This window comes from Loxodonta africana, chromosome 12 (genome assembly GCF_030014295.1).
Source record: "Loxodonta africana isolate mLoxAfr1 chromosome 12, mLoxAfr1.hap2, whole genome shotgun sequence".
Classification (NCBI taxonomy): Eukaryota; Metazoa; Chordata; class Mammalia; order Proboscidea; family Elephantidae; genus Loxodonta; species Loxodonta africana.
Genome location: NC_087353.1, coordinates 9,906,437 through 9,920,801, shown reverse-complemented (window position 1 = coordinate 9,920,801; position 14,365 = coordinate 9,906,437).

Here is a 14,365-nt window from a genome sequence, read left to right as displayed (position 1 = left end):
CTCTGCAACCCTGCAGTTTCCACTTGTCAACACCACGTCCTCTTTGTTTTAATTAACTTGGCTGCCTTATCTACCTTTTCTTCACTAATTTTGCTCTGTCGAGACTGACACTTTGCTACCCTGAGACACGGAGTCAACTGAATTTTCCACCAGGGGATGCCTCAGCCCCTTGAAATGATTTCTCAAACATGCCACCAACTGAAACGATTGGTTTTGTCAGAAAACAAAAATCAAGTAAGGAAAAAGAGAAAACTGTTTTTCAGGGCCAAGCCTGAGAGAATGCTCCAAGCTTCGGATATAACCATGGTCTCATTTCTTTTGAATCCCTCATAGTATCTAGCACAGTGGTGTAGATATACAGTAATTATTCAATATTTACTCAGTTGCATCTATTTACATACTTTGGACATGTTATCAGGAGGGACCAGTCCCTGGAGAGGGGCATCATGCTTGGTAAAGGAGAGGGTCAGAGAAAAAGAGGAAGACCCTCAATGAGGTGGATTGACACAGTGGCTGCACGATGGGCTCAAGCATAACAACAATTGTGAGAATGGCACGAGACCTGGCAGCGTTTTGTTCCGTTGTACATCGGGTTGCTATGAGTCGGAACTGACTGGACGGCACCTAACAACTCCTTCTTTACTCCCTCCTCCCTTCTTTGCATGCTGTTCCTTAGGGATACATCAGTGATACTTCGGATATAAAAAGTTTTTCATGGCTGTTTTTTGTTTTTGTTTTTTTAATCTACTCAATTTTCCAAAGTTACTAGAAATTCTAGAAGAATTACTATCCTGAATGGTGTAGATTGGTCCCAGGTCACATATAGGTAAGAAAGAAAGAGAAACAATAGGTCATCTTCTGAGAGAGAAGGAAGAAGATAAAACGGCAGCAGAAACATAATTTTAAATGGGGAGAGAAGAATGTGTATACCTGATAACAGGCCAAAAAAATACTATCCTCGTACATCGTCTGATGTTTTACGAATTCGATGACTGTGCGCATGTATGTATGTGTGTATGTATGTATGTATGTATGCATGCATGTACAGATTACAGGCAACTGCTGTCATCTCCTTGCCTGGACACTCAAACAGGATGCTGCAAAGAGCCCTTTACAAATGTTATTTGATAACGAAGATGACTTGTGTAATTGGAGACAATGTCAAAAAAAAAGAAAAGTTTGGCCACCAGAGCTCTGGAGAATAAGGAAGCATTTGTGAAAAGGTTTTCTTATTCAGAAAGTCGAGCCAATGTTATAGTGGATTGAGAGTTAGCATGCCAGCTGTATCGTCTGTGTCCGCGTCTCTCCTTTCTGTCCAGTGCGTTCAGCGTTTCCTATAATTAAGATTCCACCTCAAATTCTGCTCTGACTTGACTCCAACTTCCCTTAGTGAATCTGTTTTCGCGGTTGTCACTAGTGTCCTTTGCCTTGCCAAACTCATTCTCGTGCTCCTTAGTTTCCAGGTTTCATTTTATACAGGTAACCATGTCTAATTTCTTCACTCTGTTCTCTTCTCCCTTGAATACTTAGAACACTTTCTGCAATGTATTCATAGATGCCTGTATTTTTTTTTCTCCTTTGTTGGCTTCTCTTTATCTTCCTGCCTCTGAATTGTGAATGGGCCCCAACATTATCTTCTGGATTTTGAACATTTGCTGACTCAGTGGGCGTTGCTATCTTTAAGAGCTCTGCTCTCACATTTTGTGAATGGCACCCAAGTTTACCCCCCGCATCTGACCACTCAGATGTTCTCCAAAATTTTTCAGTTGGATAATTTTATGTCCAAAGACCCCACAATATATCCTTAACTGGATTAATCCTCTTTCTTGCTCAAACTGATTTTTCTTTTCATTTATCTCATTGCTGTTTGAGAACCTGTTATTTTGCAAATCTCTCAGGCCAGAAAACTTACAGCAATATGTTTATTAAAGTGCTACATCAGAACCCCACGGAACGCTTCTAAGCACACAACTTTGCCAGGCTTTTCCTAGCATATGCATCTCCGAGGACGGGGCCTGGGAATCTGCACTTTGATGTGCTCTACTTCATTTTCTTGCTCCATAAAGTCTAAGAACTGTCTTATGATCGTCTTTGACTGCTCCATCTAATCTGTCACAAAGACTTTTTCTTTCTCTAAAATGGCTCTCACATCTCAAAGTCATGCTGAGATGAGTCAAGTTTTCATACTGACAGTGCATTTACACTTGGCATCTGCATTTGCATACTTTCAAGGTTAAAGCATTGTGCATAGCACAGGAGAAAGCTTTCACAGATGCTACAGCTCCAAACAAGATGAGCGATGTCTTAATGTTCTCAGTGCTCTGAAGAATGGGCTCTACCCCTTGATGATACGGTGTGTCTACAATACAACGAGAGTCAATTCTTAGGTAACTTCCCAGTTACGGGATTATGGTTTATGCGGGGACAATTCAGATGATGAGTTTTAAAAAGATTGAAATGAGAAGGGAACCTGCTTTTGTGTTTACTGAATATGTGGCAGGCATTGAGTCAGATGTTTTAGCGATCACCTACTCGATTTGGAGCCTGAAGACCTGGTTTGAGCTCTGGCTCCAGCACGTAGTAGACATAATTTTGTGAAAATTACTTACGTCTCAGAGGTTGTTTACTTATTTGTAAAACGGGGAAAATTATACCTGTGTTGTGTGCTGGGTGGGTTTGTTAGCAGAATCAAATGAAGCAGCAAACAGGAAAACCCTGCAAAAACTGTAACACACTTAAGTAGGTAAGTGGTCTTACTATTATTAGTTTGAAGAGCTGTTTCTCTCAACACAGTTCTTTTCTGAGAACACCATTTATCTGCTCAACATCCTTGTCAGCGAATATGCTGTCTCCCTCTGTAACAAGGCTTTGGTTGGCGATGTTTCCAATGCATTGCTGTCTCCCTCTGTAACAAGGCTCTGGTTGGCAATGTTTCCAATGCATTTTGAGTTGCTTGGAGAAAGCAATTTTACAAACACTTGGTATTACGATTGGAGAAGATTTTACTCTTCACTTCTTTAATAGCTATACTTACCATTAAAGGAAGAATAGTGTATTGAATCTGCAAATTCACTTTTTCTGTTGCTTGTCGGAGCAAACATATTACAGAGGATATGCTGAGGTATTTCGTTTTCAGGAAGGTTCATTCAAGTCTAATTTGGGAAAGGACCCATTTTCTCAAGTTGATAGACTGAAATAGGCTGATACTGCATAATTAAACATGGATTACTGCACATCTCAGAGAGTTAGTCTGACTCCACTCCATCTGGCATTGGCTTCTGGAACTGGGAATGAACACTATGAAACACAGTGCAAACATATGGTCATTGTTCAAGTGAAGCAGGGCCATATGGGTGGCTCACCTTTTGGGTTTGGGTTCAAGGTCTATTGTTCTGGCTACACATCCACAGAGCAGACTGTGACATCAGCAACCTTCCATGGGTAACATCACAAATATATCTGCAACTCTTTTTGGTTGGGAATAATTGAATAAATGCTTCTCATTTCTGTGCATTTAAACAAATACATCAGCTGGACACATGTTTGATAGCCTTAGTTGAAGTTGCCGTTTTCAATGGTGTGTCCCCCTTTTCAGAGTAAAACCCAAAAAACCAAACCCATTGCAGCTGAGTTGATTCCAACTCAAGAGATCCTATAAGACAGAGTAGAACTGTCCCGCAGGGTTTCCAAGGAGCTGCTGGTGGATTCAAACTGTGCCACCAGGGCTCTGGAACCTCAACAATTTTTGTACTTGTGGCAGAGGCAACGCTATGTTCACTAAAACATTTTATTTTTTTTTCATGGGCACATAGACTACTTCTCAGTCTTAAGTCTAGGTGGAGGCATGTGAGTCTTTCTGGCCAACAGACTGTAGGCATAAGGGATGAACACCCCCCTTTTCTCTCTGTTCTCCATGATGACCTTGGAGGTTCTGTGTTGATGGTACTGACATTCAAAGATGGAAGAAGCCTACATTCCTGAATCACCGCTTGAGAGAGAACAAATATAAGGAGGTACCCCTTGCCATCCAGTCATAGTGACCTCATAGTAACTCTATAGGACGGAGTAGAAATGCCTTATAGGGTTTTCAAGGCGGTAATCTTTACAGAAGCTGATTGCCACATCTTTCTCCTGTTGAGCAGCTGGTGGGTTTGCACTGTTGACCTTTTGGTTAACAGCTGAGTGCTTAAACACTGTGCTACTAGGGCTCCTTTGTAGGGAGCTACCCAACCATTGATACCTGTATTAAGTTATTTACATGCAGGGACTGTTTGTCCCAGAAGTTAGCTTATAATTACTCTGAAAGGCAGTACCATTTCTGTAGCTTAATAGGACTGGAGTAAGCCTGGCTTCTGTGTATGAAATACTGGTGAGCCTCTCCTTCCTAAGTTGTGTATTTGATCAAAAAAACTTTTTTTTCAAGAAGCTTAATATGACACATGTGGAAGTTGCAGGTCATCTGGCCAAAGATATGCTGGAGGCGAGCCCTTCTTTGCTAACATCTCCTCGAGACTGGGGTAGAAATCCTTCTGTCTCAGATGCGAAAGAGGCTTCCTGTCTCTATTAAAGTAACAATATTTGTAGCTGTTTTTATCATGTGCTTATTCTTTGCCAGAACCAATTTTTTCTAATACTCTCAACATGCTTATGAGATAGAAACTATTACTAATTCCCCATTTGCAAATGATGAAATTGAGGCTTAGAAAGGTTAAGTCATTTACTCAAGGCAAAGGGTTGGCAGTTCGAATGCGCCAGGCGCTCCTTGGAAACTCTATGGGGCAGTTCTACTCTGTCCTATAGGGTCTCTATGAGTCGGAATCGACTCGACGGCACTGGGTTTGGTTGTTTTTTTTTTAATATAATTAGTAAGTCATGGAACTAGGGCTCAAACTCAGTTCTGTGTGACTTCAAGGCCCAAGTTCTTAACTGCTTGGTCAGCTAGCTTATTAAAAAACATGGTTTTCCAAATTGGATTTTTGACTTATCTCTTACTGCATGATCATATTGACGTAAATGGGCTAAACTAAGAAATTACTGTACTGTAGAATTTTATTATTAGTGTACATAAGACTGGATAGTTTTCTACACAAAATAACTGACCTATCAAAGAAGTTATCTCTTCCAGATATGTTTATATGTTATAGATGAGATCTGTTCTCATAGAAATATATGCTCTATTGATTAAGTATGAACAGCTTATTCTAATTCTGTTGGGGCATAGTGATTGTGTTCCTTAAATTCATAGGGAAATTGCTGAGAATTGGGTAGTATAAAACTGGAACAATTAACTTCTATTTTCCTTTAATGATGAGCTTTCAGACCTGGAAATATACAATCTGCTATCTGGAGACGCATCCTGATAATGACAAATACTTCAAGTATAGTATCTTGATTACAATGTAACAATGAACATGACCATTTTTATGCTCATATTAGGCAGCTATCTTAATGAAATCATGGAATAAATTAAGCATTCATTGGAAAAATTACTTTTCTGTTTTCAGATAAAATAAGGGACAAATTTCTACTTAACCTTTTATAAAATCATGCTCGACATCTCTTCAGAATGTAGTAATGAGACATTTTGTTGACATTTGTCAACAAAGTGTGAACAATGCTGTTCGTACAACTCTTGACTCTGTACTATGTTCTTGGAAAATGTGGAGTCTTAAGGTTTACTGAATGTATGTCTGCCCCTAAATGGCTCCTTCAAGACCTTGGTTATGTCTGGTCTTTCCATTTTTTAAAGTCATTCCTCTAGGCTGAGTTAAGAGGTTATGGCTCAAAGAAGCTTTATCAAATGAAAATTCCTTGACAGGAAAGTTATAATATTAAGGCATTATCAGTAAGATCCTTAGGGATAGGTATGACACATTTTTCCAGAAAGAGGAAGCCTAGAAAATTATTGAGCTTTAGGCACTATGCAAGGAAAACATCCAAGGAGAAGATAGCACAGCAGAAGGGGAACTTTACCCATATTGTCTATTTGACAATAGTGCCTACAGCTCTTGGAGCATACCAGAATACTAAGACATTGCCCTACAGCAATTAAGAAAGGTGTTTTGAGTGGTATATGGTAAAGTGGTATATGGTAAATATCTCTAATTTCCCAGATTCCTCTTCTGGCTCAGATCTTTTTCACAATCAATCTGTTATTACTTGAATGCCTGTACCAGAATTGCTCAGTCATTGGCCAAACACTCAGTTGAATTTCACATAAATAAAGGAGCTAGATTCATGCCTACTAACATCAAAGCTTACTAACTCTTATGTTTAATCCCCTGCCTCACTTTTAGATTGAAATCAAATAAATCCAAGTTTATGTGGCTTATCCCAGACATTTGAGATTTCCAAAGTCAATGCCAAATGACTGAGTTGCTTCATGCCAAGAGGTGTTTACGTTATAAAATTTCAGTATGCTGTCCTCAGCAAGAGGAGAACAATTCCCATTTAAATTCCCCTGAACAGGTAGAGGAAGAATCTAATCGGTCCTCAGCTGCCAAATGGGTTTAACATCTCTTAAATCTTTACACAATGCTATTCTGCACTCTATCAGCAAATATGGATTTGCTAACCACCCATTAAAAGCGTAGAATTCAAATAAATCTTTACTACTTTCATATTGTTACATTCCTACCTACTTGTCACTCATGTTCAAGTCACAGTTTGGAAGAGAAGTTATATTATTCCTTGGATCAGTCATAGTCAGTGTTACTTCATAACACAAGAGAGGGTTGCCATAGTGCTTACATTTCCAGACTTCCTTATGAAGAATTCATCATTCCCTCCTCTGCCATCCTTTGTCACTCTGTCCATGACAGTATTCTATACCTTTCTACCTTGTATTTCCTTGCCTTAATTGCCCTAACAATAACAACAACAACAGGGCTATATTAAAGAGCCCTGGTAGCACAAATGTTTAAGCACCTGGCTGCCAATAGAAAGGTTGGTGGTTCGAACCTATCCAGTGGCTCTGTGGGAGAGACTTGGCAATTTGCTTCTGTAAAGATTACAGCCTTAGAAACCCTGTGGGATAATTCTACTTCATCACATGGGTTCACTATGACAAAAACCACACCAAATCCATTGCATTCGAGTCAATTCTGACTTATAGGGTCCCTTTTTTTTTTTTTTTTTTTTTATAGGACAGAGTAGAACTGACCCATGGAGTATCCAAGGCTGTAACCTTTATGAAAACAGACTGCCACATCTTTTTCCCATGGAGACGCTGCTAGAGTCAAACTACCAACCTTTCAGTTAGCAGCTACGCACTTAACTTCTGTGCCACCGGGGCTCATTGGGTTTGCTATGAGTTGCAATCAACTCGATGGCATCTAACAACATGGCTATGAGACTGCAAAAGTCAAGGATTTTGTGATAGTGATTTTTGTCATCTCACTATCTTGTATCTAGAAAGTGTTCAAAATGGATGTTGAAAAATAAATGGATAAATGGGAGAGATTGTATATCTGATACCCAAACACTTGGTACACAAAGGCCTTACTCACCTGATCCCTGATGGCTTTGTCACTGTCTTGGTTCCACTGCCCTTCTCGTGCATTATTTTCTAGCAACACTCCTTTGCTTGTAGTTCTATACCCTTTTTTTTCTCGAGATCATTGCCCTCCTTGTCTATGCTGCTTAGAATACTCTCTTCTATACACCTCACCTGGCTAACTCCCACTCATCCTTGATAGCTCAGCTCAGAGAAGCCTTTAATTGCTTCTTTAGACATGCCTCTCCCTACTCTGTGCTCCTATGATACCGCCTGCTTTAGCCTTCTGTAACTCTAGCCTAGCACTTTGTTTTCTAATTATCTAGATGCCTGTCCTCTCCATGGAGCCCTGCCGGTGCAATGGTTAAGAGCTCAGCTGCTAGCCAAAAGCTTGGCACTCTGAATGCACCAGCCACTCCATAGAAACCCTATGGGGGCAGTTCTACTCTGAACTATAGGCTCGTTACTGACTGAATGGCAATGGTTGTTTCTTGTCCTTTCTACAAATATGATAGCGTCCTAAGTGTAGGAGCTAGGTTTTAGTCACTTCTGGATCCTCAGTACTTAGCACAGTGTCTGTATATATCAAATCCCCATTAAACCTTTTTTTTTTTTTTTGAAAGAAATAGGAATGCTATGCCTGGAAGGGAAAATAAGAGGATGAGAACTCAGGCTGTGGTGCCAGATTACCAAAGTTCAAATTCCTGGCTCTATAAGAAATATTAGAATTGCCCCATAGGGTTTGACACAGAGGTTGCAACAAGGTGCTCAAGCATAACAACAGCTGTGAGGACTGTGCACTACTGGGTAGCGTTTCATGCCATTTTACATTGGATTGCTGTGAGTCACAACTGACTTGACAGCACCTAACAACAACAACAATATTTTATAGTAGTTTATGTTGTTGTTGTTGATAGGTGCCATCAATTTGGTTCCCACCCATAGAGACCCTATGTACAACAGAATGAAACACTACTCAATCGTATGCCATTCTCACAATTGTTGTCATGCTTGAGCCCATTGTTGCAGACACTGTGTCAATCCATCTTGTTGAGGGTCTTCCTCTTTTTCTCTGACCTTCTACTTTACCAAGCATGACGTCCTTCTCCAGGGACAGGTCCCCCCTGATAACACGTCCAAAGTATGTGAGACATAGTCTCACCATTCTTGCTTCTAAGGAACATTCTGGTTGTACATCTTCCAAGGCAGATTTGTTCATTCTTTTGGCAGTCCATGGCACATTCAGTATTCTTTGCCAATACCACTATTCAAGGGCATCAATTCTTCTTTGGTCTTTCTTGTTCATTATCTAGTTTCACATGCATATGAGGCTATTGAAGACGCCATGGCTTGGGTCAGGCTCACTTTAATTTTCAAGGTGACGTCTTTGCTTTTTGACACTTTAAAGAAGTCTTTTGCAGCAGATTTGCCCAACACAATGCAACGCGTCTTTTGATTTCTTGACTGGTACTTCCATGAATGTTGATTGTGGATCCACGTAAAATGAAATCCTTGACAACTTCAGTCTTTTCTCTATTTATCATGTTGCTTATTGGTCCAGTTGTGAGGATTTTTGTTTTCTTTATGTTGAGGTGTAATCCATACTGAAGGCTGTGGTCTTCGATCTTCATCATTAACTGCTACAAGTCCTCTTCACTTTCACCAAGCAAGTTTGTGTCATCTGCATAATGCATGTTGTAAATACATCTTCCTTCAATCTTGATGCCCGGTTCTTCTTCAGAGTCCAGCTTCTTGGATTTTTTGCTCAGCATACAGATTGAATAGGTATGGTAAAAGGATACAACCCTAACAAAGACGTTTCCTGACTTTAAACCACACAGTATCCCCTTGCTCTGTTCAAACGGCTGCCTCTTGATCTATGTACAGTTTCCTCATGAGCACAATTAAGCACTCTGGAATTCCCATTCTTTGCAGTGTTATCCATAATTTGTTATGATCCACAGAGTAGAATGCCTTAGCGTAGTCAATAAAACACAGGTAAACGTCTTTCTGGTATTCTCTGCTTTCAGCCAGTATCCATCTGACAACAGCAGTGATAGCCCTGGTTCCATGTCCTCTTCTGAATCCAATTTGAATTTCTGGCAGTTCCCTGTTGATGTACTGCTGCAACTGGTTTTGAATGATCTTCAGGAAATTTTTTCTCGTATGTGATATTAATGATAAAAAAAAAAAAAAAAAAAACCCAGTGCCATTGAGTCGATTCTGACTCAAGCGACCCTATAGGACAGAGTAGAACTGCCCTATAGAATTTCCAAGGAGCATCTGGTGGATTTAAGCTGCCGGCCATTTGGTTAGCAGCCATAGCACTTAACCAGGGTTTCCAATATTAATGATATTGTTTGATAATTTCTGCATTCAGTTTGATTACCTTTCTTGGGAATAGGCATAAATACTGATCTCTTCCAGTTGGTTGGCCAGGTAGCTGTCTTCCAGATTTCTTTGCTAGGACATGTGAGCACTTCCATTGCTTCATCCCTTTGTTGAAACATCTTAATTGATATCCCTTGAACTACTGGAGCCTTGTTTTTCACCAGTGCCTTCAGTGCAGCTTGGACTTATTCCTTTAGTACCATCAGTTCCTGATCATGTGCTACCTCTTGAAATGGTTGAATGTCGACCATCTCTTTTTGGTATAATAACTCTGTGTATTTCTTCCATCTTCTTTTGATGCTTCCTGCAATGTTTAATATCTTCCTCATAGAATTCTTCAGTAGTTTATAACATTGTGCAATTCACTTAACATTTCTGAGCCTAGTTTTCTGATCTTTAAAGAGTGGATAAGGGAAAATAAGTATCCATTTTACAGGTTTGGAGTGAGGAGTAAATGTGGTAATTCACATAAAGAATGTAGCATAGCACTTAGAAAACCAAACAAAAGTTTCAGAAACAGTAGAAGCAAATTGAATGAGACAAAAATTCAAAATTACACTGAGGCACATACATATTTATAAAAATAAACTACAAGCAATAAATATGTGTGGTAGCTAGCTTTCAAGATGGCTCCCAATGGTCCTTGCTGGCTTTGTATTTGCAGCTTTGTGTAGGGAAGTAACAGGTTACAATTGAGGTTCAGGAACACTCAGGATACAGTTCTTCCATCAGGACAGCCTCTTCTCAGCATGCCCACAGGCATGCCTCTCTCTGTCCTCCAGTCTTTGCCCTGCTCTGGCAAGTGTTACAAAGCTCCTTTAGCTCTGCCTTTAAGTGCCCTGAGGCACCCCACTCCTTGGCCTAAAGGCGCTCAGCTCTAGCTCCTTGAGTCTGCAAACCTAATTCCGCCAAGTGCCCAGAGGCACTATTCTCTGCCTGCAAGTCTCCTGGTTGAAGGTACTCAGCTTTCTCACTCTGTGGCCTGGGCTGTCGCCTGCTGGTCTAGTGGTTCTGCTGTCATTTCTTTGCTGCTTCTCACCGTCTTCATTGTTATAGCTCTCTGTATCTCAGTCTCCTGGTTCCAGGACCTTCTCAGATCAGGGATCCCAGGTACAAAGGACGCACTTTACTCCTGGATCTTTCTTGCTGGTGGTGAGATCCTCTCCTCCCGCCCCTGGGATGGCTCATTTTAAGCCTCGCAGTACAGCAAAACTGACCAATCCCCCTATTAGGGTTCCACATAACTGCATTAGCATAGTCCCACCTGATCATCTGGTGAGACTTAGAAAGACTATGGCCAGAAGGGCCATATTAAGTAATTCATTGCACTGCATGGAGCAACACATATCCAACACAAGGCTCTAGAAGAAGTGTGGGAAAACTTTTTTGTGTAAAATGTCAAATAGTAAATACCTAAGGCTCTGCAGGCCTTATAGTCTGTCGTGACTACTCAATTCTACTGTTACAGAACAAAGGCAATGTGTAAACGAATGAACACAGCTGTGGTCCAGTAAAACCTTATTTACAAAAACAGGCAGTGAGACAGGATGTGGCCTATGGGCTGTAGTTTGCCAGCCCCTTCTCTAGAAATGCTTGAAAAGCAGGAATATATAGATATGTACATATAGATAGGTACTTACATACATGCATTAAAAAAAAGAAAAAAGACCAGGTGCCATGGAATTGTTTTGATTCCAACTCATATAAGACAGAGTAGAACTTCCCCATAGGGTGTTGAACTGGTGGATTCCAAATACTGGCCTTTTGGTTCACAGCTGAGCTCTTAACCACTGTGCCCCCAATGCTCCATACATACATACATATAGTGACATATATGTATATGTATTTAGACACCCACATGTATATAGACAACCACTCAAACACCTTATAACCTGAGTTAGAAGTTAGAGAGGTAAAAGCTGAGAATGATTTAGTTATTTGCTGAATGAAAATACATTTCAGTGGGTACTTGCAGTTCCCCTGAAAGGCTGGTCCAGCTTGATCTGGTACCGGCTTTCATTTCCTCAGTTGTACTAACTTCCTGAACATTACTCATCTGGGGCAGAAAATGCTTTTAGTAGATAAACTGACATTAATTTAATCAATCTTGAGGACATGGGATCTGAAATCAACAATGCAGAGCCATGATCTGGTTCTTTTGGCCTGAACTTGTCCTTTTTAAAAATCTGTCTGGGTTCATTTTGAGCTCTTATGAAGGCATAGAAAATCCGTATTCATAAAAGCAGAAGACCATGTGACATTCCTATAATGCCATCCAGCCAACCTCTCATTTCTGCTTCTGAGCCTCAGTAAGGGAAGGATTTTGCTTAGAAGCATAGAAATCCCCTGAATCACCTTGAAGCTGACTTTTGAAAATGCGTTTCATAAAGCCATGACAGGTAATCACAAAAAGAACTTGGCTCCCACATATTAGTCTTGTAGGGCTCATGAAATCTACCACCAAAAAAAAAAAAATCTGTGAGAAAAGAAGTATATTCCAATCAGGTTTTTTTTCTTATTTGTGTGTAAGTTAAGGTAAAAAATTACCAGAGATGTCTATTTAAACGAAAACAGGAAGATTGGCTTATCCAAAAGAAACATTTTGGATATTCTTTTCTGCTTTGTATTTGCTTTGAATTCCAGTTTTAAATGGACATTTTATTACAGGACAAAATTTTTTTTTTTCTTCTTAATGTAAATATCCGTTATTTAAATGTCTTATCTCTTACTATAGCATAAATATAGTATTAGATAGAAATAAAATGTATATTCTTTTCCCCAATCAAAAACCTTTTTTAACTATTTCATCATTGCCAAAATATAACATTTGTGGTAAAGCACTCATTGAAAGTTATATTCACTGTTTTATTTATTTTTTTTCATAGACAATAAAACTTTATTTACTAAAACAGGTGGTGGGCCAGGTTTGGCTCATGGGCCACATTTTGTCAACCCTGGCTTTAGATGATGAGTGTTTTTTTTTTTTTTTTTAATTAAACTTTAGATGCAGGTTTACAGAACTAGTTTCTCATTAAACAGATAGTACACATATTGTTTTATGACATTGGTTAACAACCCCACGACATGTCAACACTCTCCCTTCTCAACCTTGGGTTACTATTACCAGCTTTCCAGTCTGCTCCTGCCTTCTAGTGTCTGCTCCAGGGCTGGTGTGCCCCTTTACTCTCATTTTGTTTTATGGGGCTGTCCACTCTTTGGCTGATGGGTGAGCCTCAGGAGTGACTTCATTACTGAGCTGAAAGTGTGACCATACTCTCAGGGTTTCTCCAGACTGTCAGGCCAGCAAGTCTGGTCTTTCTTTTTGAGTCAGAATTTTGTTCTACATTTGTCTCCAGCTCTGTCTGGGACCCTCTATTGTGATTCCTGTCAGAGTAGTCAGTGATGGTAGCCAGGCACTATCTAGTTGTACTGGACTAAATATGGTGGAGGCCGTGGTAGTTGTGGTCCATTAGTCCTTTGGACTAATCTTTCCCTTCTATCTTCAGTTTTCTTCATTCTTCTTTGCTCTTGAAGGGGTGAGACCAGTGGGATATCCTAGATGGCCACTTACAGGCATTTAAGACCCCAGATGCTACTCACCAAAGTAGAATGTAGGACATTTTCTTTACAAACTATGTCATGCCAATTGAGCTAGATATTCCCGAGACCATGGTCCCCGCAGCCCTGAGCCCAGCAATTCGCCCCCTCAGGGAGTATGGTGTGTCTATGGAGCTTCCAAGACCTTGCCTTGGACAAGTTGTGCTGGCTTCCCCAGTGCATTCAGTTTTTAGACTGTCATGTTCCAAAAGTCCTTGTGACATGTTTTTAGAAATATGAATTTGGTTTTCCTTTCACTGCTAGACTCATTTAAGTTTCTTCAGTTTTAAAAAGGAATAGCATTACATTGATATGGAGATGCTATTATTTTTTGTTAAACGCCTTTTCTCTTACTTCATGAGAGAAAGAGGTAGTGTAGCGTATAGGTAAGAGTACAGGTTCAAACCAGACCAGTCGCCATCAAGTCGACTTAGACTCCTGGGGACTCACGTGTGTCAGGGTAGAATTGTGCTTCATAGGGTTTTCAATGGCTGATTTTTTTTTTAAAATAGACCACCAGGCCTTTCTTCCAAGGTCCCGCTGGGTTAACAACGAAGCATGTTAATCGTTTGCAACTCCCAGGAATGCCTATGGATTTGAAAGTCATATGGTAAAGCTTAACTGCATTTTGACTCTAGATTCCTAAGCTGTAATTGGAAGATGATGAGGGCCTAGTGCAGTGCTTGTACCAAGCAGGGTCTCAGTGAACTTACCACTGCTTCACTGTAGCCATCAATCATAGCATCAGCTCCAAGGTTATGCTCCTTTGGGTCTTCAGCTTTTTGAATGCCCAATTATCAGTTGCAGACAATGTTAACGTCATTGCTAGCTTTAGCAGTCTTATCATTTTTCAATGAGTGAAAAGGTAGATCTTCGATCAAC